We start from the raw sequence: 25,757 nt of genomic DNA, 5'->3' as shown, positions 1-25,757 counted from the left end.
TCCTGCTCTGTAAATGCCATAATAAAACATTATGAGGGATTAAATTAGTAAATCTGGTTAGAAATGATCTCAGAATGAAATACAAGCCGGAAAACTGGAGATGGCTATATTCCCCTTCTCAACTCTATATGCTCATAAGTTGAACTCAACTTCCTGAAAATGATTTTAATGCTGTCATTCCTTAATAATAATGACTGCAGAGAAACTTCAAGGAGCTCTTTTTTCTTTCTTTCTTTCTATTCCATCCCACTGACAAGTAGGCAACATATTCAGTATACCAAGATCTTAAGCATTCCTTCCAAATTAATAATTTTTCTTTCTTCTTACCCATTTAGGAGAAAAAATAAGTTGCTGAGTCCAAAGTGCTACCATTCTAAATGAATTTCTTCCAATTTAAGCACTAGAAAGATTCTTATCAAATATGCAGTGCATACAAATTTATATCACGGTTTCCAAAGATTTTATAGCTGCAATTTGAAAATGAAGTTTTGTCCTATTAAAATTAAAACTTTAAAGCCATAAGGAGAAAACATCACTTTCCAGTGCTTCAATTACCACTTTGTACAGATGACTTCTAAATTTAAATCTCTTTTAGGAATCAGAAACTTTGGCGAATTCCTACAATTTATGTAGTTATTCTATTCTTGCTTCAAACTCATAGGGCCAAAAGAAAACTTCGCATTCTCCCCCATTGAATAGGTAAGTTTTCCTGCTTCCTCATCTGTTAATGCCATTACCAACCTATTAGACCAATGGGACCAATTCTGAAAGCCATCTCCCTCTCTTCCTTTATCAACAAGCTCCTCAGTTATTCAGTCATCTGGTTCTGTAGACTTCTCTCCACCATTTGAATCAGATTGAGTTTCCATCCATTCACGTATACCACTGGGAAGTTCAGGACTTTGGCACTTTCCTCCCATTATCGCAACAACCAGTCTCATGATTGTAAACAAAATTTCCTTGAACTTGATCCATTTAAGTTTACTGTCCAAAAACACAGTTCCAATCATTCAATGGCCCTCCACTACCTACTCAGCCTCTTTTCATTATCTTTAATATTCCCCATGATGTAGGTCCAAACAGTCTCTCTGTCATAAGCGTCTCCTCACAAAAGCATACATGGCTGAACCCCAATTGTTCATTATTTTATATCGTTAATGACACTGCTTCTTTTGTTAGGAAAACCTGTTCATTCTTTCCTCTCTTGCTTCATCTCTACTTGTTCAATCCTATTCAAGCTTCAAGGCCGGGATCAAATAGTCACTCTACTACAAAGTTGTCCCGTAAGGAAATAATCTCTCTATATGACATTTTAGTGCCAGCTAATTGTTATTCCCACTTTATAGTTATATTTGTATCCTCACCTCAATATTCCTCATATATTCTGTCCCCATCTCTTTATAAAATCCTTGAGCATGAACTTGGTGTCAAGTTTATTTTTGTGCTCTCAAAGTCAGAACGCAAGGCCATGTCAATAATAATTCCTCTATAGTTGGAAAGAGCGCTGAGAGCAACAACCAGGTACTTTTTTTTTATCAGAAATGTGTCACTACCACTTAACGTAGTGCCTGTCACTATTTTGAATGAATGTTGAATAAATGGATAAGTGTTGAATTGATTTTTTTTTCAAGACTTCATTGTTACCTTTAGTTTTAAAGACATCTGAAATTCCCTGTTTTGTCAGAAAAGGCAGCAATGAATCAAGTTCAGGGAAATTTAGTTATAGGCATTGCCACAAAAATTGTGTCTTCACATAATGACATCCTTTGCTAAGAATAATCCAATAGTGAAAACACATCTTTCCTTGGTTCTCATGAGCAACACATCTAAGTCAAAATTTTGTTCAAATACCAAGGTCACCTCTACACTGGATTGCCAATAAAAATTCTTAGATCTATGAAACTGTGATATTTACATAAAATACCCATGTGTGTTCATACCTTTAAAGTTGCTGGTGGTTCCAATGAAGGAATCACCTTGGGGTTATTAATTGTGGCAGTTTCATCATTTATGTAGATTTGGTCTTCAAAAAGAGAGAAAATGAAAACGTCTTTTATTTTCTTTTCCTGACATATTAATAACATTTGTTTAATTCTTTCTAATTTCAAAGCATATTCCACACATTATCTTACCAAAATAGCCCCAAAGTATCTAAAGCCGACTCAGTGAACAATAGTCAGTTAAAGTAGCATTCAAGAATTCCTCTGGATTTTAGTCTCCTCTGCAAATGACAGACTTGTATTAAATGCCCTCTGAAGATCCTGCCAGCTCTAATTCTTCATTATTTTTAGTGCATAATTGGTCTTTTTTTCATTAATAATTTTTCATTATTTTATGTGTCAGTTCAGTCTGGAAACGAATCAAAAAGGAAAGGGCCCAAATGTTTGAAAGTGAGAGAATCGTCAAGCAAAAATTACAGGCACTGCCTTGCTGTAACTTTTTTTTTTTCAAATAATGCCACACTTTGGAGGTGTTTGCATTCCTTCATGGCTCAATAGACCTGCAGGTTTACAGCTTTATAGATCAAATCTGGCCTGAGGTTTGTTTTTGTAAACAAAGTTTCATTGGGACTCAGTGATTCCCATTCATTCGCTATTGACTGTGAATACTTTTGCCTGGCAGAGCTGAGTAGTTGAAAAAGAGACATTTTGCCTAGCAAAACCTAAAATATTATCACCTGACTCATCCAAAAAAAAGCCTGCTAACCCCTGCTTTATAACAATAACTCTTCCATGTACTATTAAAAATGTTAATTCTTGAGAGCAAAGATAAAGTTATGTTAATTTTTCCAAAAAACTCTTGTCACTTTGTAAATTATGAATGAGTTAAATCATAAAAAGTGATTTATACTTAATTCTGTTTCTATTAAATCTGATACAAAAATTTTCACAGTTTTCTAATATAATGATGTTTCAAAAAACATACTTAGAAATAAAACTGCCCCCAAACATCTTTCCTTTCTCCTTTCAGTAACCTGGTAAATCCTGTACCAATTTGGTAATATTTCGATTGACCAGTAGAGGGAGCGCTTGATTCAACATAATTATATGCACACAATGGCTGCGCGCTTCATTTCGCCCAGAAAAGGTCAAGCGCTGCGTGGAGGAAATTTAACAGAATTAGTGAGTTGGTTTTCTGTTGTTGTGTTGGTGGTGAAAGGTAATAGAAAAGCACTAGAAGACTCCGTATTACCCTTAACCGACGGTAATGTTTCTTCCTGAGAAGAAAATTGTTCATCTACTCTTATCTTGTCTCATCTCGGCGTTGGTTTGCAGGGACCTTGAATATTTTCAAGAAGAGATAGCAACAATTTGGCTACGGAAAACAGGATTTTTTTTCCACCAAGATGATACAGAACATCTTGTGATAGTGGCTACTCTTTCTCCGCCTTCCATCTCTTTGCATTGTTGCCTCCTTGTGTGCTGATGCCATTAGTATTGAGAGAGCCATTGTCCATTGTAAGAAAATATAAAAGAAGATCATTAGAAGTTCAGATTTCTGTAGTGCTCTCTGGGTTTTTTGATCAACACAGAGGCTGTCTGAAAAGAGAAACATTTCCAAGGAGAATGTGCTGCGGGACTAAAGAATGCTAGGACCCTAAAAAGAGCTTGAAAAAAAACCCACCTACCAGCAGGCTAGACAAAGGGTACAGGTTGGGGCCTTTTCTTTGAAAGACCTGATTAATGTGAGGTCTTGTTACCTGCTTTATCACTGTTTTGTTATGAGTGAAAGGTTTCAGCATTCTTAATTTGTCTTGGGGATGGGAAAAGGGAAGGCAAACTTGCCTGATGGGGGTCTGAGGGTGAAGTCGATCCATTTGCCCTCAGTGAAAAATAACAGACACGAAAGACGCAGTATGTTGTACAAATTCATACTGAAGGTTTTTTTCTAAAAAAGCAGCCTGAAGGCACTCATCGCTTACCCACTTACCTGGAAGAATAAGATGTAGTCTCTCCTGGTTGCTAAAACTAAAAGTTATCCATTATGCTAAAGCAAAAACAGATTCAAAGAACTGAACGGTGTGTGTGTGTGTGGGGGGGGGGGGAATCTGTTGTAGAAAATTGTGGGGAAAATAAAGAACACTCACGGAAAGATAAAAATGAGGTAATAATTCCGTGAACCCCATTACCATAATTTTGTTATTTACTAGGTTATTCTAAGTCACGCTTAGGTTTAACGTCTCTAGGAATATTCCTCTCATAATATGTACAATTTAAAAATTAATTCCATAACACTTAGTCATATCAACTGTGAAATTGGAAGGTGTATACCATGCTGTACAGATTTGGAGGTTTTTACACAAGAGGCAGGATGTGGGCCTTTCACAGTGTTTTATTTCTGGCCCCCTGAAATTTAAGTCTTGAGAAAATTCTAGGAGACACATGCCGTAGTTCATGGCAAATGTCCAATATGTATTGCCAAGGGATGGAGAGAGAGCATAGAGGGACATACTCCTGTGGGCGGAGTATTTCATGAATACTGTTTAGTGAAAACTAATAGTTAATGGAAGCTGGTACTTCTATTATTGTATTGGCTGGTCATAGTTTTATTTATTTTAAATTTTTTTTAGTGTTACTTATTTTTGAGAGACAGAAAGAGAGACAGAGCACAAGTGAGAGAGGGGCAGAGAGAGAAAGAGAAGGAGACACAGAATCTGAAGCAGGATCCAGGCTCCGAGCTGTCAGCACAGAGCTCAACGCGGGGCTCGAACCCACAAACTGTGAGATCATGACCTGTGCCGAAGTTGGACCCTTAACTGACAAAGCCACCCAGGCGCCCCCATCGTTTTAAAGTAAAAGATATAACTGGGTTGGTACTAAGTGGAAAATACCTACAATAAGTAAGCAAATGAAACGTTGTGTGAAAAAGCATAGCATCTGATCCAGAGAATTATTAAAGCAATGGTCTCTAGTTATCATTATCATAGTATAAGTACAATTTGGTTTGATGGGATTCATTTGGGCAATCTTTTTATTAGTGTTTTTATTTCACACGTAATATAAATTATCCTTGTCTTTTCTTCCTCCTCATGGCCAGACTTTGACATAATGTAAGAGACAGAGTGATTGAAAATACAGATACATATGCAAACATTTATTTATATCTATTTATCTGGATACATACAACTTTTGGCCGCAGAAGATTAATTGTTGCTTGAACACATTAGCTTAGTGGTTGAAAAATAACTGGTTTCTGCTTTCTTTTGCAATATTTAGTGCGTCCGAAAACTACAAGTTGCTTGACAAGACGGCATGTACGTTGGGTCGTAAGCTCATTACAAGACGCGTGTATGTCTTCCTCATCTTTCTATTCCCCAAGCTCAGGACAGCCACTTGTAGAAAAGTTCCTTTTCAAAAAATGTTTGCTACATGAATGACTCCAGATCACGTACAACTAAACTTTTAAATCACTTCCCCTGCTCCCATCAGTTATTTTTAAGAAGATATAAATTCCCATGCTCCCAAAGCACCTAACTTCCCCTGTAATCAACATAATCAGCATGTTGCCACCTCTCTGAGTCTATCCTGGAAAGCATTTGTTTGAGCAAAGGAAACCTGTCCATTTAAATTTTGCCACAGCGATCTCTCTCTCTCTCTCTTTCTCAGAGCCAAATTTGATGAGATCAAAACACTAAGATAAACAAATATTTGCTCTACTGAGAATATTTATGACCATGCCTATTTGCCTTGACTAGCGCTGTGGAAGCTCCTTGATACAGGACGGATGATATGGGCCCAAGAGTGATGGTTTTAACTCCACACTCAGCCTGACCTGGTCTCTTTGAGGCTCAACTTCCTTGTCTGAAAAACAATGACAATAAGATCTCTCTATATTTCCTGAGGCTCCTTAGAGCCCCTTTTCAAGGTTTTTTGTTTTTTTGTTTTTGTTTTGTTTTGTTTTTTTTTTTAATTTATTTTTGGGACAGAGAGAGACAGAGCATGAACGGGGGAGGGGCAGAGAGAGAGGGAGACACAGAATCGGAAACAGGCTCCAGGCTCCGAGCCATCAGCCCAGAGCCTGACGCGGGGCTCGAACTCACGGACCGCGAGATCGTGACCTGGCTGAAGTCGGACGCTTAACCGACTGCGCCACCCAGGCGCCCCTAGAGCCCCTTTTCCATCTAAATAGAAGCCAGCCACCGTTGGGGAGCATGTCACTGTGCCAAACTGGCAAGGCTTAGAAAGTTGGAAATCATTACATATTACGCATTGAGCTCTCAGCTCACCTACAAACACTTGCTTTAACTTCGGCCGCTGACTCCTCTCATATTTTCTCAGAAACCCCACAGAAGACAAGCTCTCCCTGAGTTGTATTTTCATTTCGCTAGTTGACAAGCAGTTATTTGTGGCAGGCATTCGTTCAAAGCACCTTCCAAACCATACCTGACTTGATCCTATAAGCTCGATGCCACCCCTTGAAATATGGCCTATGGTCTTATTCTACCTAAAACCTTCTCTTCATTGTAAAATATTTCAGCGTTCACTCCTAAACTAAATGGGGGAGCAAGGGCAGTAGTGGTTAACTGTGGGGGAAAGCTTTAAATGCACCATAGAAAATCTGCTGGAGAATATTCAAAAAAAAAAAAAAAAACCATGTGGAATTTTATTTAAGAGAAAAGAAAATAAATACCTTCCACCTCGGCAGGGCCATGTGATCGTCAGAGGACATTTCCTGTCAGCGAGGCCAGATCCAGGAGAAGAATCCAGACGTCTCTCTGCAAAACCAAATGCCATGTTGCATCCCTTTCATTTTTGCTGAGGCTTTGAAGTAAATAGGAATAGAAGCAGCCCTAGCAAATTACCTGAGGACTGAAACATTTTTGACATAAGTCTTAGGAACAGAGCAACATATTTCTTGCCCTCCTTGAGAACACTAGCTTCGTTTCATCTCAGAGCCCCAAATGACGGAAACGATGACGGACTGATTGGACAGCAAGCCTCACTCCCCTGATGCAGATACAGACCACAGTCACCCGGCTGCTGCTTTGCAGACTCCTGAGACCTGATTTGCATATATATATTTAATTACGTGGGTGCACTGGGACCGCTGTTAGAACATTTTAATATTAGAATGGCATGAGGATTAACACAGCAGGCTTGATCAGGTAGACTGCCTTGCTCAGAAAGCCGGCCTGAGTGACCCTGAACAGAACATTCTTACACGTGCATTGGAAAGCTCACATGAGCTAACTCATCTAAAGCGCTTAACATGGTACCTAACTCATAGTAAACCCTCAACAGATGATATGCATTCCTATTACTATTCCCCCAGGTTATTTATAGGAATTGAGCTAAATTTCTCTTTGCCACGTGGCAAAGGCACTGTTTCCCAGGCTATGTTCTGAAGCCCACTATTCCCTCAAGCTCAGAAAAAAAGAATTACCTTCATCGAATCATCCCGGAAACCGCGGCATTTGCCTTGAAAACTCAAAATGCACTGAAACTGAAATGCTAAAAGCTTTGAAAGGTCTGCAATTAAGAAGTTTCGGGTTAACTTTATGAGTCTCAAATTTCCAAGACCACTTGAGCCTTTGGTTCCATCTCTGATGACACCATTTCATTCTTCTTTACCACACACGGAAACCAAACAGTTTCAAAGGAGCTCACTTTGGAAGCACTGGGGTATAGTAGGTCTTTGCAGATCAAACTTAGTTAAGAATCTTGAGATAAAGAGATATCCTGGATTATCTCCGTGGGCCGCAAGTCCACACTTACAGGAGAAAGATAGAGGGAGGTTTGAGACACAGAAAAAAAGAGGAGGGGGCAAGCTGGCCACAGAGGCAGGGGGAGGAGGGCTGTGGCCACAAGCCAATGAATGCTGACAGCCAACAGAAGCTGGAAGAGACAAGAAATGGATTCTCCCCTCGAGCCTCCAGAAAGGACACAGCCCTGCTGACTACTTGATTTCAGCCTTCAAGTTTCCAGAACTGTGAGAGAATACATTTGTCATCGTAAACCCACTGAGTTTATGGCCATTTGTGATGGCAGCCTTAGGCAACGAATACACCCAGCTTCACCATTTACAAAAGCCCGCCCTGGCCTGTGATCTGTCACAACAGTGCCGCAAGAATCCAACGTAACAGTATGTGTGAAAATACACAATTTAAAGTACTCTTGCACCTATAACAGTATCTCTATCGTTAGTTACTATGTGGAATCTACAAACTGTTTTTCCTCCAGCTGAAAGAGTGATTCCAACTTTCGTTTGCTTGGCAACTTTTTGGTTTTCTCTTCTTTGTTTTTTGTTGTGTTTTGTTTTGCTCTATGATAACTAGATCGGGCGTTCTCATCTCCTCTCATTCAGAACCCACCATGGCAAATAGTGGACTCCTAAGGAAAATCTCAGCGATATGAGACATATAGCAGAACTGATCGGAAAGAGAATAGCTCTTCTTCCAAAACAAACCAAGGCTTAAATCAACATATACAAATGTAAATTGAAACAAGCCCACTGAGATAATATGGAAGATTATGATAAACTAATACTCACCTAGATTGCAATGAAACACCTCTGGTTAGTAAACTACTTGCTCCCGAGATAGTTAGCATTATATTTCAGTTTTAATAAAAGATACACTGGACATATTTCAATGACATCTGTCTCTCTGGATTCTGGAAATAAATCTATTAGCCTTCCTCAAACTTTTTTCCTGAAAACGGCAAAAGCTCAAACCATAAGAACTACGGCTTTTCAAAGGAACCGAATGCAATTAGAGAAGCCGCCTTCTACACAGGGAAGCACATGAGAGCCCTCTTTGTCAGAGACTCACTTCCTCAACTACCTGGAGAACAGAGGCTCGGAGATGGCACACCAAGAAGCATATCGAAAGAGCCAACCTCGATACTCTCACTTTCTTTTTGAAACTGTGTCCTTTTCCTATTCACCTCAGCAATTGACTTTACCTACTCCCAGCAGTGATCAAATTTCTCTTTCCTTTTAAAGGAAGAATCTTCATTTGATAGAATCTACACTTGACTGGATATTTAGCTCAGAGTGGCAAGCAATGAGAGTTTCCAAGGGGTCGTTGGCTGTGGCATTCACATTTAAATTTATTTCTAGAAACTGACTCTTCTCTCAAACCGTCCTAAATGTTATTGGAAACTCAGTAATTTTATGGGGAGCCTGGCAGAAACTGAGGAGACCTACCATTCTGACTCTCCTTTTTTCCCCTACGCTCTCTTCACAACAGCCGGTACCCTCTAGTAGTTCTGACAAGGTTTTCCCCTAAAATCTTTTAAATTCTTTAAGTGGGTAGTCTGGGAGAATAGTTTTGGGTTTTTTTGTTTTTGTTTTTGTTTTTCCAATTTGTGTGTGTGGCTTGCTCTACACTTACCTCAGTTTAGCCCACACATCCCTGTAAAACTTCCATAATGTCCAATATGTGACATTATTCTAAATCTGCGGTTTACGAAGGTAATTCTATGACGATGTATCCTCTTGACATATCATAGGCTCTTGGAAATTATAACAGGTGAAGGTCATGGGAAAGGCTTTCAATGGCACGAGCCATCAGTCTGACAAATTCTTACAATTCTCCCTACCAAAAGCCAGCATTTCAATCTCCATCTTACGAATTTTTAAACCCCAAATATGTGTCCAGGAAATTAGAATGTATCAGTGAATTAAAGTAACAAAAATCTTTGTCTTCAAAAAAGCTTACATTTAAGTGAGTAATAGCAGTTCACGCTTACTGTGAGTGAAGTGCTATTTTTAGTATTTTATATACATATATATGATATATATATATATATATATATCATATATATATTAACTCATTTAATCCTTACAACAACCAACATCCTGCTGAGATTGATATAATTAGTCTCCCCTCGTAAAAGAAAAGAAACCCAGGACAAAACAAACTTAAGGGACTCGCCCAGAGTCCTGAGAATGAAGTGCTGGCTTTAACTTTCAAAGGAAAATGAAATGCAAACGTTTACAAAGGAATATAAGAGGTGCTCAATGCTTAGTTCAGCACGTGATAAAATCTGGTGAAAAAATTCATCTTCCCCGACTATTAGGGGACGTCTTAGTTCATGTGAGCTGCTATGACAAAATACCACAGGCTGAGTAGCTTATAAACAATAGAAATCTTTTTCTCACAGTACCGGAGGCTGGAAATCTGAGATTAGGGTGCCAGTACAGTGGGGTAAGGACCTCTTCTGGGTCGCAGATTTCTTTTGGGCCCTCACATGGCATGTGCTTCAACGTATGAATTTGGGGAAGCCATAAATATTCAGACGACAGCAAATGACTTTTGTTATGTAGCTTCTTTTTACAATCCACACAACAAAAGTTGGTAATATGAGCATGATAACATTTTCCAGATGTAAAATGATAAAATCCATATAAAAATTAATTTTTCATTTCTAGAAGAAAAGTGCAATTGATGGTAGCTTTATTACTGAACTATTGTTTTTAATAATAAAAAATCATGTTAGTACTTCCACAGTTCATAACTATATGTACATTATGTCATTATGTGACTAATGTCTTGTTATAGCCACTTTCTTGCATTTAGATATGCCTCTAGAGTAGCAAAGGCTAAACACACAAAGCCTTCTATATTATTAATTTATAAGTTTAGCATTTACCTCTAAGTTGCTTTGTAAGCATGGTGAGGATATTGACTACAGTATACAGAAACCAAATATATGCACATTAACTTTCAACGAGAATTGCGTGCAAAAAAATTTACGACTGAGCAAAGGCACGAAGAAAATTTAATGGAGGAAGAAAGTCTTTTCAACAAATGGTGCTAAGACACTTGGATATCCTCATGCAGAAGGATGGATCTGAACCCTTACCTCACTCCACACACAAAAAGTAACTATCATAAACATAAACGTAAGTACTAAAACTTTAAAACCTTAGAAGAAAATGTAGAGGTCAATGTCGGTCACGTAGGACTCTGTAATGATGTTTTTGAATACACCAAATACATGAGGAAAAGAAGCATTAACAATTTGGACTTCATCAAAATTCACAACTTTTGTGCTTCACAATACACCAGCAAGAAAGTACAAAGACAAGCCACACACTAAAAACACATTTGGCATCACATATCCCATAGAGAATTCTATCTAGAATATAGAACGAACTCTTACAACTTCATAATCAAGAAGATACACAACCCAATAAAGTAGCCAAAATATTTGAATAGGTATTTCATCCAAGAAGATATAGGACTAGCCAATATGCACATGAAGAGATGCTCAACATCATTAGCCATTCTATACCAGTAAGAATATAAAATGGTGCAGCCACTTATAGAATATTTCCATCAACCCAGGGCAGCCCGAGGAATTGCCTTCTCTACATTTTGGATTAGAATCAAAACACTATTTCACCTACAACCTCAGCGAAAAAAAGACAAATATCCCCCCTCCCTTATTCCATGGCCCATGAAAGTCAGCCCTAATTGATCACTGGACTCTTCCCCCAACCAACCTACGCACAGCTTCACAAGTTTTTCAATGGAGAATGTTTACAAACATTTCTACTTGTCATTTCTTGTTATTTTTACTCCTTTTAGACCTCCCCTCAGCAGGAGGGAAGGGGGGAATTTCTTGCCCACACCTTCAAATTGGACTGCAGAAGCCATCATACAAGGGATGTCTTATACAAAAATCATATTCTAAAGTATTGGTTTATTTTTAGTCAAATAGTAGTTCATTTCTTAGTCAAACATGATGTTAGAAACCTTAAAAAAGTGTGTTGTTTTAAAAGATATAAGGAAATAAATTATAACATTCATAGGTTAACTCCTTACAATAATTCTGGGGGGTAATTATCATTATTATGTTACATTATACTACGCATGTATATATGCATATAATTACTTCATTTTAAGATTATCCAAGGAAAGGAAAGAATATACAGACTTTTAAAAAAGACTTCCTGGTATGAAATCTCACTGCTTTCAACATCTTTATACGGTAAAATTTTTATACAGTAAATAATACTTTTTTGCTGGTGGTGTTAAGTTGGTTCAGCCACATCAGCCTTTGGAGCATCACTACTTTTTGTCAAGCCATTTCACACCCTTGCTAACAGTTGTGAAAGAAAACTCTTCCTTAATTCTAGTTCCTCACCTCTTGTGTTGAGGTTATACTTATCACCGAACCTCCCACAGGTATCTCACAGGAAATATTTCTTTCATTTCATCCTCAACCGAAATAGAACCCATAGCCTTGAAATCACCTGCTGGGTACTTTGTTGTCAACTGCCTTAAATCTCACACTATACCCTCCATGGCTAAGTACAAAGTCACGTAAGGCAGACCAAATTTCCTGGAATGATTTTAAATGCTGTTGTATTCCACAATATTGTAAATCAAATCGGCCTAATGCAATATGATACACTATCAGAGTAATAGAAAGTAAGATAAAAGTCTTCATTAAGGATCAAATTTCTATTATCTTACCTACTTGGTGTGTCCTTTTAAGGTGCACTTAATACACTTGTATCTGTTGATAAGAGCAACCCCGGATTATAAAAAAAAAAAAAAAAAGTAGTGATTGTCCCCATTCAAATGATACCTCAGGCACCTGTTCCCCACAGACAGCATAAGCATGAGGTAACAGATCAATTTGAGATCTGGCTGGTTGTGCCCAAATCGCATCTTTCCAGGGCACTGTGTGCCGTGGGTTCCCACCTTTGTAAAATATTCTCTCTACTCAGTATGTTTTGGTGGTCTGCCTCCCTCCGGGTCGTTAATATCGGCATGACAAAATACGCAATTAGGCTCGCCTATAGCCTAGTTCTTTTGACAAGAAACAACACTGTGAACTTCTCTGTGTTAACATGAACAGGTGACAAAGGGGGTCAAATACCTAATCACAGCTGCCAATGTCAGAGAGTTCCTTGAAACACAGAAATCTAAAAGCCAGCTATTTAGCTCAAGCCCCAGGGAGAGGAGTTAGCTTTTCTAACTCCTCTTTCCGGGCAAGCCACAAGCGCTTTCTCTCTATATAGCTTGGCAGCCCATTAAAGCGCAAAATTCTTTAGTCGGTGAGGCAATAAAGTTGAATAATTGCCGCCCTGAGTCTTTCTCAAAGTCATTGGAAAGATGACCATTGTAAGATAGGTTTGCTTCTGGTAAACGATCTATATTAAAGAGCAGGCTGCAGAACAGCAGGGACTAGCTGGCCACAGTTACCGGCGGAGGCAGCGAGTGGCAAGGGATTGGCTGAAAGAACAGCTGCTGCCTCAGTGACCAGGGCTCTGCTGGACCTCCATAAGCAATACGGTTTGGCTTGCACCGCTGCTGGCCTTTGCTAGCAAATGTCAGGTCGGCTACTGCTCTGCGTGGACTCGTGGAACAATTGCTTTTACAGGCAAAGATAACCATCTGGTCACTCAAAACTAAGTAGGGATAACCCTGGGAACACCGGGAGATTGCAAGGCGAAAAAAGATATTAGCCCCACCCTAAAGTCATTTCATATCTAACAGACGAGACGGAAGAACAAATATTTCTAACCCTAGCAGCAGGCACGGAAATGTACAGCTCATAGCGAGAACTCCAGGTGCATTGTCTTATTAGATAAACGCAAACGCTGCCGTGTGTCAATTGGGTGATCAGTGTTCAAGAACCTAATCTCTTCCTGCCTCTGTTTTCAATTGCAAAATTAGAGTGCTGCCCTCTAATGCCATTGTGAGAAGTAAAAGAATTAGCCTCCCCCCAGAAAAGTGAAAAGCCCTGTCCCTGGTACTTGATAAATATTAGCTTGTTAAATTTTTTCTAATAAGGCATGAACAGCAGAAGCACAAGACCACACCGAGACACTTATGTGGCGCTCTGGAATCAGGTATTAATACAACGGAAATGATGGGCCTGTAGAATGAACACACCATGCCAGTTGTCTGGGAAGGCTTCAAGAAGTAGACATGGTCTGATGGAGAAAAATGGACAAAATTTCTAAGGGGAGCAGAGGGAGGAAAACCTTTTCAAGGAAGAAGGGGAAGTTGTTAATCCGGCAAGTACAGAATGAAACCACGAAGAGGAAATTCATCTGGTGAAACGGCAATGACAACACGTGATCAATGCTAGATTCAGAAGATCTTATTCTGATATTAACTACTGTATTGATGAAATACAGAAATGGAACTGGAAATAATCCAAGCCTCTTCCAGAACTATCTTATGACTGTAAGATATTCTTAACATGAAATTCTTATCACAGTACTTTTGATCAAGAATTCAGAAAGGCTCGTTAAATAGGTTAAAACTGCATCATTTTAAAAGCCTGCTTCGATTTGCTCTTGCGTAATAGCTCACTTAATTCCATGACTTTTATACCACTGCTGAAGTCAAACAGTTCAGAATTCCATTTAACCTCTCTGCTCTTATCTAACTCTCACATTCCATCGGTCACGTCCTTCTGACTGTATGTCCATAAATTCTAATACAAAACTTGGTTTCTTCCTACCCAAAGGATGTCCTTCTTCTAACTTCTAATTCAATTCAGATTTTATTTATTAATGCTTGTAGAGGACTTCAAGTTCCAAGTGTGAAGGACCACAACACTACCAGATAATCCCCCAAGATGAGGAATAGAGTGAAAAAATTAAAAAAGAGAGAAAATGTACCCCAGGAACCTGATAGCTAATATCAGACAGTCCAACATAACACAAAAGCCTGAATCCCAGGTGGTTTTTTTTTCTTTATACACAAAATTTTACAATAGACAAAACCGCTCTTTTCTAGAGTAGATTAATGGCTATATTAGCCAGGTTTCAGAGGTGGACAACAAGAGCAAAGGGGCAGAAGGAAAGATTTGGGGGAGAGGGACCTGAGTTAGATCTAGGTTGTGGTCTGCTTACACGACTATATATAATTACTAACATTCATTAAACTGTACATGTACAATGAGTGATCATTATTGTAGGTAATGAATATCTTAATTTAAAATAACTGTTAAGAATACTTGCCCAGGGATTAATCCCTAGACTTGGGATTTAGCATCAGGGATACAAAAGTGAGTAAAATACCACACCACCCCTTCAAGATCACAACGGAGACAAGGATGTCAACATACAAACATCACAGTTACAGGATCGTGCAGAGGGGTCACTGGTGACAAGGAACAAGAGAGCCACAAATTCGTCTTACAACCTTTCCCAAAATGCATGTGAGAACCCAAACTAGAGATGTAGAGTAGATTCTGGTAAATGAAACAAATACGCATGGCAATGGACTACAGTCGCAAGTTTATTAATGGAGAGTAGCAGGATGGCACAAACTTACTCCTGGCAATTCAAGGAAGGTGTACAAGATGGAGGCCATCCTGTGGCGGCAGATTGGGATGGGTTCATTGCGTAGAGTGGGCGATGGAGGGATAGAATTCAGATGTGTTTACTTGAGAATTAGTGAAAGCACGAGATATTGGGTGGTTGCTGCTCTGTTTTCAATCAACTGCTGATCCGAAAACATTCTCCGAACCACAAAGTCTCAATTTGACTTTAAATTAAAATCAAAGAAGTAGCATTTTTAACATACCAGACCAAAATTTTCATGAAATTCTCCAATCTCCATTTAAGAGTCTGGGTCAGCTATTAAATGTTGGGAAACAATTCTTCATGAGTATTTTCACATTTCTGGACAATCTGTTCTTTTTTTTTTTTTTTAAATATATGAAATTTATTGTCAAGTTGGTTTCCATACAACACCCAGTGCTCATCCCAAAAGGTGCCCTCCTCTATACCAATCACCCACCCTCCCCTCCCTCCCACTCCCCATCAACCCTCAGTTTGTTCTCAGTTTTTAACAGTCTCTTATGCTTTGGCTCTCTCCCACTCTAACCTCTTTTTTTTTTTTTTCCTTCCCCTCCCCCCATGGGTTTCTGTTAAGTTTCTCAGGATCCACATAAGAGTGAAACCATATGGTATCTGTCTTTCTCTGTATGGCTTATTTCACTTAGCATCACACTCTCCAGTTCCATCCACGTTGCTACAAAAGGCCATATTTCATTCTTTCTCATTGCCACGTAGTATTCCATTGTGTATATAAACCACAATTTCTTTATCCATTCATCAGTTGATGGACATTTAGGCTCTTTCCATAATTTGGCTATGGTTGAGAGTGCTGCTATAAACATTGGGGTACAAGTGCCCCTATGCATCAGGACTCCTGTATCCCTTGGATAAATTCCTAGCAGTGCTACTGCTGGGTCATAGGGTAGGTCTATTTTTAATTTTCTGAGGAACTTCCACACTGCTTTCCAGAGCGGGTGCACCAGTTTGCATTCCCACCAACAGTGCAAGAGGGTTCCCGTTTCTCCACATCCTCTCCAGCATCTATAGTCTCCTGATTTGTTCATTTTGGCCACTCTGACTGGCATGAGGTGATATCTGAGTGTGGTTTTGATTTGTATTTCCCTGATGAGGAGTGACGTTGAACATCTTTTCCTGTGCCTGTTGGCCATCCGGATGTCTTCTTTAGAGAAGTGTCTATTCATGTTTTCTGCGCACTTCTTCACTGGGTTATTTGTTTTTCGGGTGTGGAGTTTGGTGAGCTCTTTATAGATTTTGGATACTAGCCCTTTGTCCGATATGTCATTTGCAAATATCTTTTCCCATTCCGTTGGTTGCCTTTTAGTTTTGTTGGTTGTTTCCTTTGCTGTGCAGAAGCTTTTTATCTTCATAAGGTCCCAGTAATTCGCTTTTGCTTTTAATTCCCTTGCAATCTGAGCTTTCTGAGCAAAGGGCGTTGGTTAAAGGGTGATTGAGAACAAAAATGCCAGAAACTAGAGACAATATATTGCTGCAGAGAGATTTAGAGCTATCTCCCCCGGAGCCGTTTGCTTATATTGCAGGGAGTCTGGAGACCTTTTCCTCCACCTCCCTGGAGAAGAGTTGTATACACTGCAGAGTAAAGATTTCCTTCTCCCTTCTTGCAGAGGCCAGGATGGGTTGGGATGACAGTCTCTCTGCATGAGCTTGGAGTCTCAGAATTTCAGAGTTCCTCTCCTGGGATATAATCCTACTTTAGTACAGGGTAACGTCAGGCGTTCACCATGATGCCCCACAGAGGTGGGTGCTCTGGAAACCAGTGCTGAGATAATAAATAAACTAATAAATGATCTGTTTTCTCATCCAGAGTCTTCATATTGCCTGCCAGAATATGAATATATATGTTTTTATGTATAATGCATATTTGAATATTATAAAAATATAATAAATATGTGTACGATAAATATATGCATATTAATATTTTTAAAACGTGTTAAAGGTGTTGTATTGCCGGGGCGCCTGGGTGGCGCAGTCGGTTAAGCGTCCGACTTCAGCCAGGTCACGATCTCACGGTCCGTGAGTTCGAGCCCCGCGTCAGGCTCTGGGCTGATGGCTCAGAGCCTGGAGCCTGTTTCCGATTCTGTGTCTCCCTCTCTCTCTGTCCCTCCCCCGTTCATGCTCTGTCTCTCTCTGTCCCAAAAATAAATAAACGTTGAAAAAAAAAAAATTTAAAAAAAAAGGTGTTGTATTGCCTATTGTAATTCAATCTCCCTACACCTCTCTTACACCTTTTCCCAGGACATTTTACGTATCAACATTACAGTTTCAGAGCAAGGCTTGTAGTCACTGAAACCAATCATTGGATTTATTTGTCTTGTAGGTTGGTTTAGGAATATTGACCTTAAATCGTCAGCACATCTCTCTGAAAGCAGAGACAGGTTCAGGAATGAGTAAATGACCCAATGAAGACTAATGATGTAAAGAGAGTTTTGCTGGGGAATTATGAAAACTCCCCTTTCTTTTAAGAAAGCCACAGAAAGATACGTACTCTCTCCTACTTGGCTACTTTTGGTAATCCTACAGCTTAAACGGGGACCAGCATTAGTATGCAGTAGAAACCACTGAAGGGAATTCAAGTAACCAGGAAAAACCTGAGTCTTTGATGACTTAAGCATCAACCAACTGCAAAGGCTGTCCTAATTCTGAACTTCCTATTTTGTGAGCCAGTTAATTTCATTATTGTGTTAACTCACCTGATTTGAGTATTATGTTACAAGCAACCGAATGCATTCTTTTTTTAATGTGTATTTATTTATTTTTAGACAAAGAGAGAGTGGGAGATGGGCAGAGAGAGAGAGAGAGAGAATCCCAAGCAGGCTTCACACTGCCAGTGCAGGGCCCAATGCACGACTAGAATTCACGGACCATGAGATGATGATCTGAGCCAAAATCAAGAGTCAGCCGCTTAACCAACGGAGCCACCCAGGCACCCAGACCTGAATGCATTCTGACACATAATTAATAAAATATCTATGGACCATTAATTCTGAGGATCTCTTTTGCTAAAACAGGTTGTGTACGATGCAAATTTTCCTATAAGGTTAATCTTATCTAAAGAAGAATATAATTATACTAACTAAAGGAAAAGTATAATTGAGAAGGAAAATGATTTTAACGAATAAGTGAAAAGATTACAACAAATACATTGATAAGTAAATAAATAAAATATATACATATACACATATTATTGGTTACCTAGCAAACAACTGCCAAAAAGAAAGTTGTCTTTTCTTCCTTAAGGAAGGAAATTTATGCGGCACCTGGGTGGCTCAGTCGGCTAAGCGTCCAACTTCGGCTCAGGTCATGACCCCACAGTTCATGGATTCAAGCCCCGCATTGGGCTCTGTGCTGACAGCTCAGAGCCTGGAGCCTGTTTGGATTCTGTATCTCCCTCACTCTCTGCCCCTCCCCCACTCATGCTCTGTCTCTCAAAAATGAATAAACATTAAAAAAAATTTTTTAAGACAGATTTATATACATGTAATTTATATATATTGGTAAATTTAGATATTGGAAAAATTTTGAAGTGTTTTATGAGAAGAGAAAGGGAAGTTAATAAAAGAGCATTAAAAACATATTTAACTAATTGTAACTAAAACAATGAAGTCAAAAAAATCAAAGCAATGGAAGAACATTATGGCCCAGTAGAAAAACCTAGTATATATAAAAATTACTATGAGCTTAAAAGACAAAATATACACATAATGGGTAGAATATTCATTCAGTCAGTCAATAATTGTTATATACCAGTAATGTTCCAAAAGCTGGTGATTACTGGTGAACAAATTATACAAGAATCCCTTCTTTTATTGCGTTTCATTTACCGTTTATTACTTGAGGAGCATATTGGTTATTTGCAAAACAACTCATTTTGAAAATCACCTTATAGATATTGCCAAAATAAAACATGGGATAAGAGGCCAAAAGTTATCCTTAAATGAGACACTCAATTATATTTGAATATATAATATTAGGATAATGACAAAACTGGATATTAACTGATATTAAGAAATTATTCACAGGGCACCTGGGTGGCTCAGTTGATTAAGCGTCTGACTTCGGCTCATGTCACGATCTCACGTTTGTGAGTTCGAGTCCCATGTTAGGCTTGGCGCTGACTGCCTAGAGCCTGGAGCCTGCCTCAGTTCTATGTCTCCCTTTCTCTCTCTGTTCCCCACCCCTACTCACATTCTGTCTCTATCTCTCAAAAATAAACATTAAAAATTTTTTAAGAATAAATTATAAAGGAAATTATTCCCTATTAGTACATTGAAAGGCATTGGGATTCTTTAAAAAGTCAAGATCTTATCTTTAATAAATATATGTTGAATATTTATAGACAAAATATATGCTAGAGGGAATATAATTCAAAATTACCCAGTTGAGGAGAGACAAGATGCAGAGGAAGAATACATAAAATAAGACTGGTCAAGAGTTGATCATTGTTGAAGCCGAGTTGTGAGTATATGGGGTTCATTGTACTATTTCTTCAGTTTCCATAATAAGAAGTTTTTAAGGGCAAATTATACCATATTAATTAACCAAATTTCATAGCTTGAGCTATCAGGTATAAGGCAAAATAAAAACCAAACAATAAAGGTTCAGTGTAAATCAACGTGGAAAAAATTTGGATAAAGTGATATCCAACATGACATCACTTATCAGAAAATAAAAAGTGTATTTAGCTACCACAATTTTCATTTCTATATCAAATACAGTATTTTCTTATCCAAAAGGATTATCATCTCCTTTTCCCCAAGTACTTTGCAGTATATCTCAATCAACAGGAGCGTTTCAATCATGAATTCTGCTACGATGTTAGGAAACTTGAAAATGGGTTAATATAGTCTAGACTGAACAGAGAGGTTCTTCTATCTCAGTAACTAATAACTGCAATGAAATAATTTAGTCCTATTGACTAAACTGTCTTCCTTGAGCCTCTTGAAAATGAACAACTTTTTTGATAGCCCTATTGCCTAATTATTCAAGGTCAAATTTTTAGCCATCTTTAAATTCTTCTTCTAGCCCTTCAAGCCCAGTTTGAAAGTTTTATGACTCTACCCTAAAAATACTTTCACACGATCTGTTTCTATCAACAATGTCAGAAGCTTAATGCAGTCCTCCTTGATATTGTAAAGCCTCTTTTCCTTTCAATATCATTACAAACTTCCCCTGGATGACTGATCCTAAGGCACAGATTAAATCATATTACCCTTTGATCCAAATTTAGATATGCTTTCCTATTACCTTTCCAAGGGAAGCATAATAAACAGAGGAAGAAAAATAGGAATAGCACGAGAAAACATGAATTTGAATCCTGACTACATAATATACTCACTGTACTTTGGGAGAAGACAAGTGATAATTCAAAGAAAATAATATAAATGAAAATGTGCTGTGTATCTTTCAATTGATGGTGAACCAACATGATATTGATTATATGTGTATATAAAAATAATGCATCAGCTTACTATGTGTCAGACGCTGTTCTTGGTACTGGGTATATACGTCCATGAAAAAAACAAAAATCCCTGCCATTGTGGGCTTTATATTTTAGCGGAGAGAGAGACGGTAACATGACAAGCAAAATAAATAGCAAACATGGTAAATCATACATTATCAGATGCATCAGAAGGTAGTAAATCGTATGGAGAAGTATAGCAAGGTCAAAGGATTTCGGAGTGCCACGGTCAAGGCAGGCCTTCCTGAGAAGGTGACTCGTGAGCACAGGTTAAGGGAAATAGGGAAGGCACCTGGAGAAATGTGTTAGGGGAGAGAAGGCAGATATAAGGTCACAGAGCGCTGATGCAATAGATACAGCTTGGGACCAAACACAGAGCCATGTGAGCCATTTACTCTGAGGGAAATGCAGAACTGCTGGAGGTTCATGAGTAGGTGTGACCTGTTCTGCCATACATTTTTGAAAGACCACTATGTTGGCTTTATTGAAAATCAACTCTAATGGGTCAAGGCTGAACGCAGGGAGATAAGTCAGGAGGCCACTGCAGTCACCCAATGGGAAGATGATGATAGCTTGCAACAAAATGGCGGTAAGTAGAAAATGAAATCTAAAAGTTTTCCTCAAAGATTTATGTGGGGAATGAGAAAAGGTGAGGCTGAGTAATTGGACGATGGATTTGCCATCAACTGAGATGAGTACATTTGCAGGGACTGCAGATCGGGAGTCCAATACTGGGCTGTTAAATTGGAGATTCCTAGAAGACACTGAAATGGAAATGCAGTTCTCTCCCAAATGATAAAACAGTGACCAGTATCATACTAGGCATCTTATATGCATCATTCTATTTGAGATGATTCTCACAACACTTTTATTCATAATTTTTACCCAGATGTTAATTAACTTGCCCGAGATCACTGAACTAATAGAAGGAAAATCTGGAATTTGGACCCATTCTTCTTTCTGCCCCAAATATGTGCCCTACCCTCTAGTCCACACAGCCTTATTACTAATAAATGTGAAAATGATATCAGAGTGTCATGTTTCTTAGAACTTATTACCTGAGCAAAAATTCGCCAGCTATTAAAATAGGACAGTAGCTAAAGTGGAGTGAATTGCAGAAAAGCACCTGAACACCAAACAGAAGAACAACTTTGCAAAATTCGCCACACGATGCCCCAAATGTACAACAGGAAATCCAAATTTGGCATCACGCCAGCCTTAGAGCTTTCATCATTTTAATCTGCAAAGACTATTATTCCAACTTTAAGTAGCTTATGTGATTTACCTTCGTAGGTCAGACCAAAAAGTCAGTAGTGATTTGGAGAAAGACCCTACCATTGTGCTCAAAGACATTTTATATTGGCAGGAAGTAACCGTTTATGCAATTATTTAGTGTAATCCTTACATTCCTATTGGCATAAGCTAGAGAAGAGAAAAATGTATATATGATGATCATGTTCCTTAGTGTGAAAGTGGACAAAATGCCGTCCCCAATGCTTCTTTCTGCTGAAATGTAATCAAGTCACTGAAGGACCTACAACTAAGAGAAAATGAAAAATACTTTTCTTACAATGAACCAAGAAGCTTGAAATAGGGACATTTTTTCATTACTTTTCCACTTTATTTCTCTAGCACTTTACTTCTCCTTAAAATAGTGTACATTTATACAACTAAACAAAGGCACCACTGCATTCCTTTAAAGAAATTAGAAACTAGAGTGATAATCCTAAATTCAGCATTGCTGTCTCTATTTTATTAACCATTGTAATGACCATTAATTTTTTCTCTCTTCCTAATTGAACTGGCCTGCCAATAAAAACTGTTAGCTCTTGAATGGAAATAAAAAGAAAAGGCATACTGTTTCTTCTATATTCTATTTCTTAGCTTAATATTTCTCTAAGTAGCTAAGTCATTAAAAAAATCAGAAGGACTTTGTTAGTATACGCAAAGATTAGAAATTTTAAGGCCCACATGTATAATATAATTTACATTACACTTGAATAGTACTTTTTTTTTTATCTTAGTGATTATATCATATCTATCCAAAATACTAAAAGAATTATCGTTTTTAAGGCATCAATCCACTTTATAAAGTCCAGGGGAAAGACTGAGTACAGATGACAAGTGATTCTTAATCCTGGACACACTGGGTGTGTTAGTCAGGGCTCCCCAGAGAAACAGGAGCATTAGGAAATATATATGGAGAGAGAGAAAAGAGAGAGAGATGGGAGGGAGGAATGGGAGGTAGAAAGAGATTTATTTTAAGGAATCGAGTCATTCTATTATGGGAGCTGGCAAGTCTGAAATTTGCAGGATAGTTGGTCAAGCTGGAGACTCTGGGAAGAGGTGACATTGCATCTGGAGTCCAAAGGCCAACTGCTGGCAAAATTTCCTCTTCCTCAAGGGACCAGGGTCTTTTCTTTTAGGGCCTTCAACTGATTGTATGAGGCCCACCCACATTAGGGAGGGTAGTCCTTCTTTACTCAAAGTTTACTGACTTAAACGTTAATATCATCTTTAAAAGAGCTTCACAGGGACATCCAGGCTGGTGTTTGACCAAATAGCTGGGTACCATTGCCTAGCTAAGTTGATATATAAAATTAACCATCACAGGAGATTTGGAAGACTTGAAGATACAACAGAAATTATGTAGATGGCACATGAGTGCCATGAAGAAGAGCAGGCCCTTTGGTTAGATGCACCAGTGAACAACAAAAAAACTAATGACTTTCATCCTTGTTAACAATTTACATGGTATTAACTAGACCAGTAGATCTTAAAGTGTGGCACCATCACGGGACCTTGTCTTGGGCCCCATCGCAGACCTACTGAATCTGAAACTTGAGTGTAACCCCAGCAATCTAGGTTTTAACAAGCCCAGTGGGTAATTCTGATGCTAGAGTCTAAGAGCCAGTGAATGAGACCATTGCTTGCATTGCTACAGAATTCACACATTTCTATTTGCCTATTTTTAGTTTATTTTTAAATTGCTATCGGTGCCTACACAGTGTCTTCTTGTTCACCAACAATCATTCATGGAGTGCCTACTACGTGCCAGGCTCCGTGCAGAACTTTTTCTGTGGTAACAAGGTACGGCAAAGAGAGGGGAGGATCTGGGCCACTTTGTATCAGATTCTATCTGCCATGTTAAGGTTTGTTGGTTGGTCTGTTTAGATGCTGACAACTTACCAACTTTTTAAAAACAGAAGTCCAGTCATCAAAAAATAATTCTAATAGCATGATGAGGAAGTAGGGTAACTGAGAAGTGATAGAAATGCCTGTTGGAAGAGTTGGGGAGCAAATAGAATCATCCAGACAAGAAAGTGGAGAGGAACCAAGGAGAGCATAATGATGGTAGAACTACACTTAGTGGAATCAAAGCACTGAACGGGTAAGGGGCATGAAGAAGAGAACACAGAAGACACTAAGGTTTGTCTCAGAAGCCTGGTCACGTGGATGTACACAGGCATATGCACATACGATGTAAATCAGAGATGAAAGATAAATACCTCTGTATAAGTAATAGATTGGGGGTCCTTTGGTATAAAGAGAGTGAAGTCATGGGAGCACAAAAAACTGTACAGTTTACAGCGTGTAAACCATGACTTTCAACCAGCCTGAATAGTAGGGAGGGGAGAGAGGCCATGATTTTCATCAGTAATATATTTGTCCAAGCATACTCACATACCTGATGCATACCAAAACAGGCAAGTTTCCCAAGATCTGGGCCGAGGAGACATACAGACATCATGTCGCTGCATTGCAGAGTGCACAGGTTAAAAGAGGTAAATTCCTGCAATAAAAATAAGAAAACAAGGAATATCAAGGCAGAATCGTATAGAAGAACAACGACTCCAGCAGAGGAAAAGAAAGCAATAAAGGAGGCTAATTTTCTCTTTAGCTTATTTTTATTAGGACACTAATAATTTCCATTTTTCCAGTAGCTATACAATCTACAAAAAATGTTTTCCCTGGAAGAACAATATTGAAAAGAAATGAGCCTCTGGTAACAAGAAGAAGAAGAAGAAGGAGGAGGAGGACGAGGACGAGGACGAGGAGGAGGAGGAGGAGGAGGAGGAGGAGGAGGAGGAGAAGAAGAAGAAGAAGAAGAAGAAGAAGAAGAAGAAGAAGAAGAAGAAGAAGAAGAAAGAGAAAGAAGGAAAGAAAGAAAGAAAGAAAGAAAGAAAGAAAGAAAGAAAGAAAGGAAGGAAGGAATATTTGTCTAGTGATCAGGGGCATCCTCTGAGGACTATTTCAGCAAACATTTACATCTGTACGGACATACGGAATGATTCAAACATACCAGGGACAAATACATGTTCTTACTGTTAAGATGAGTCACTTGTATTTCATCATAAAGAATGAACTGCTTTGCTAACAGCTACAGCAGTGGCAATGAAATGAAGAAAGAGGTTTGTGAAGAGAATAAGAAACGCTACTGAAGCCCAAAATTTCTCAGATGTTGGTCAATGAATTTTTAAAAGTAAACTGAAAAAAGACACATTGGTTCTAACTGTACCATGATCAGGGCACATATGGTTGGACATTCTGAGAATGGAGGAGAATAAGAAAATTTGGGCTATTCTGAAAAATTATGCCTGGTAAATTCTACAGCCCACTGTGTAAGTTGAGGGAAACAATAGCTCTGGAACACAGATGAGTTGGCTGATTTTAAAACAGAAGGTGATGAAGACAAAAGCCAGGTTGTGGAAAACACAACCAGGTTGGAGGAAATATAATGTAATAATGCCCAAATAACATTATCAAAAGCAGCAGTAAATTATTAAGTTCTCAACTAAAAAATTTTTTTTTCAAAAAGATTTTCAGATATCAATTTTCAATTCAAATTCCTTTTTGATTATTTCAACATTTTTATTTCAATTTAACAAAAAGTAAAGAAAAAGGGAATATTTTTAAAGAGACAAGTATGTTTTTCTTCTTCCTGATGTTCTACAAGATCATTTTTATCAGGCCCATTTTATATGGACCCAGGTGTACATAT

The 25,757-nt window shown here is 38.5% G+C and overlaps 1 long non-coding RNA gene across 1 annotated transcript; it reads right to left on the bottom strand.

Annotated features, from left to right (window-relative positions):
- Positions 1–5,032: 5,032 nt before the first annotated feature.
- LOC109277394 (uncharacterized) lies at positions 5,033–24,546 on the bottom strand. The gene is made up of 3 exons (XR_002085125.2): positions 24,444–24,546; positions 6,631–6,715; positions 5,033–5,347 (listed from the first exon to the last, which is right to left on the bottom strand). It is a non-coding gene; the product is annotated as an uncharacterized LOC109277394 (long non-coding RNA).
- Positions 24,547–25,757: the final 1,211 nt, after the last annotated feature.

This window comes from Panthera pardus, unplaced genomic scaffold (assembly GCF_024362965.1).
Source record: "Panthera pardus isolate Hobbes unplaced genomic scaffold, ASM2436296v1 HiC_scaffold_13, whole genome shotgun sequence".
Lineage (NCBI taxonomy): Eukaryota > Metazoa > Chordata > Mammalia > Carnivora > Felidae > Panthera > Panthera pardus.
Note: the sequence above shows the minus strand (reverse complement) of the source record. Positions and strands in the feature narration are given on the sequence as shown.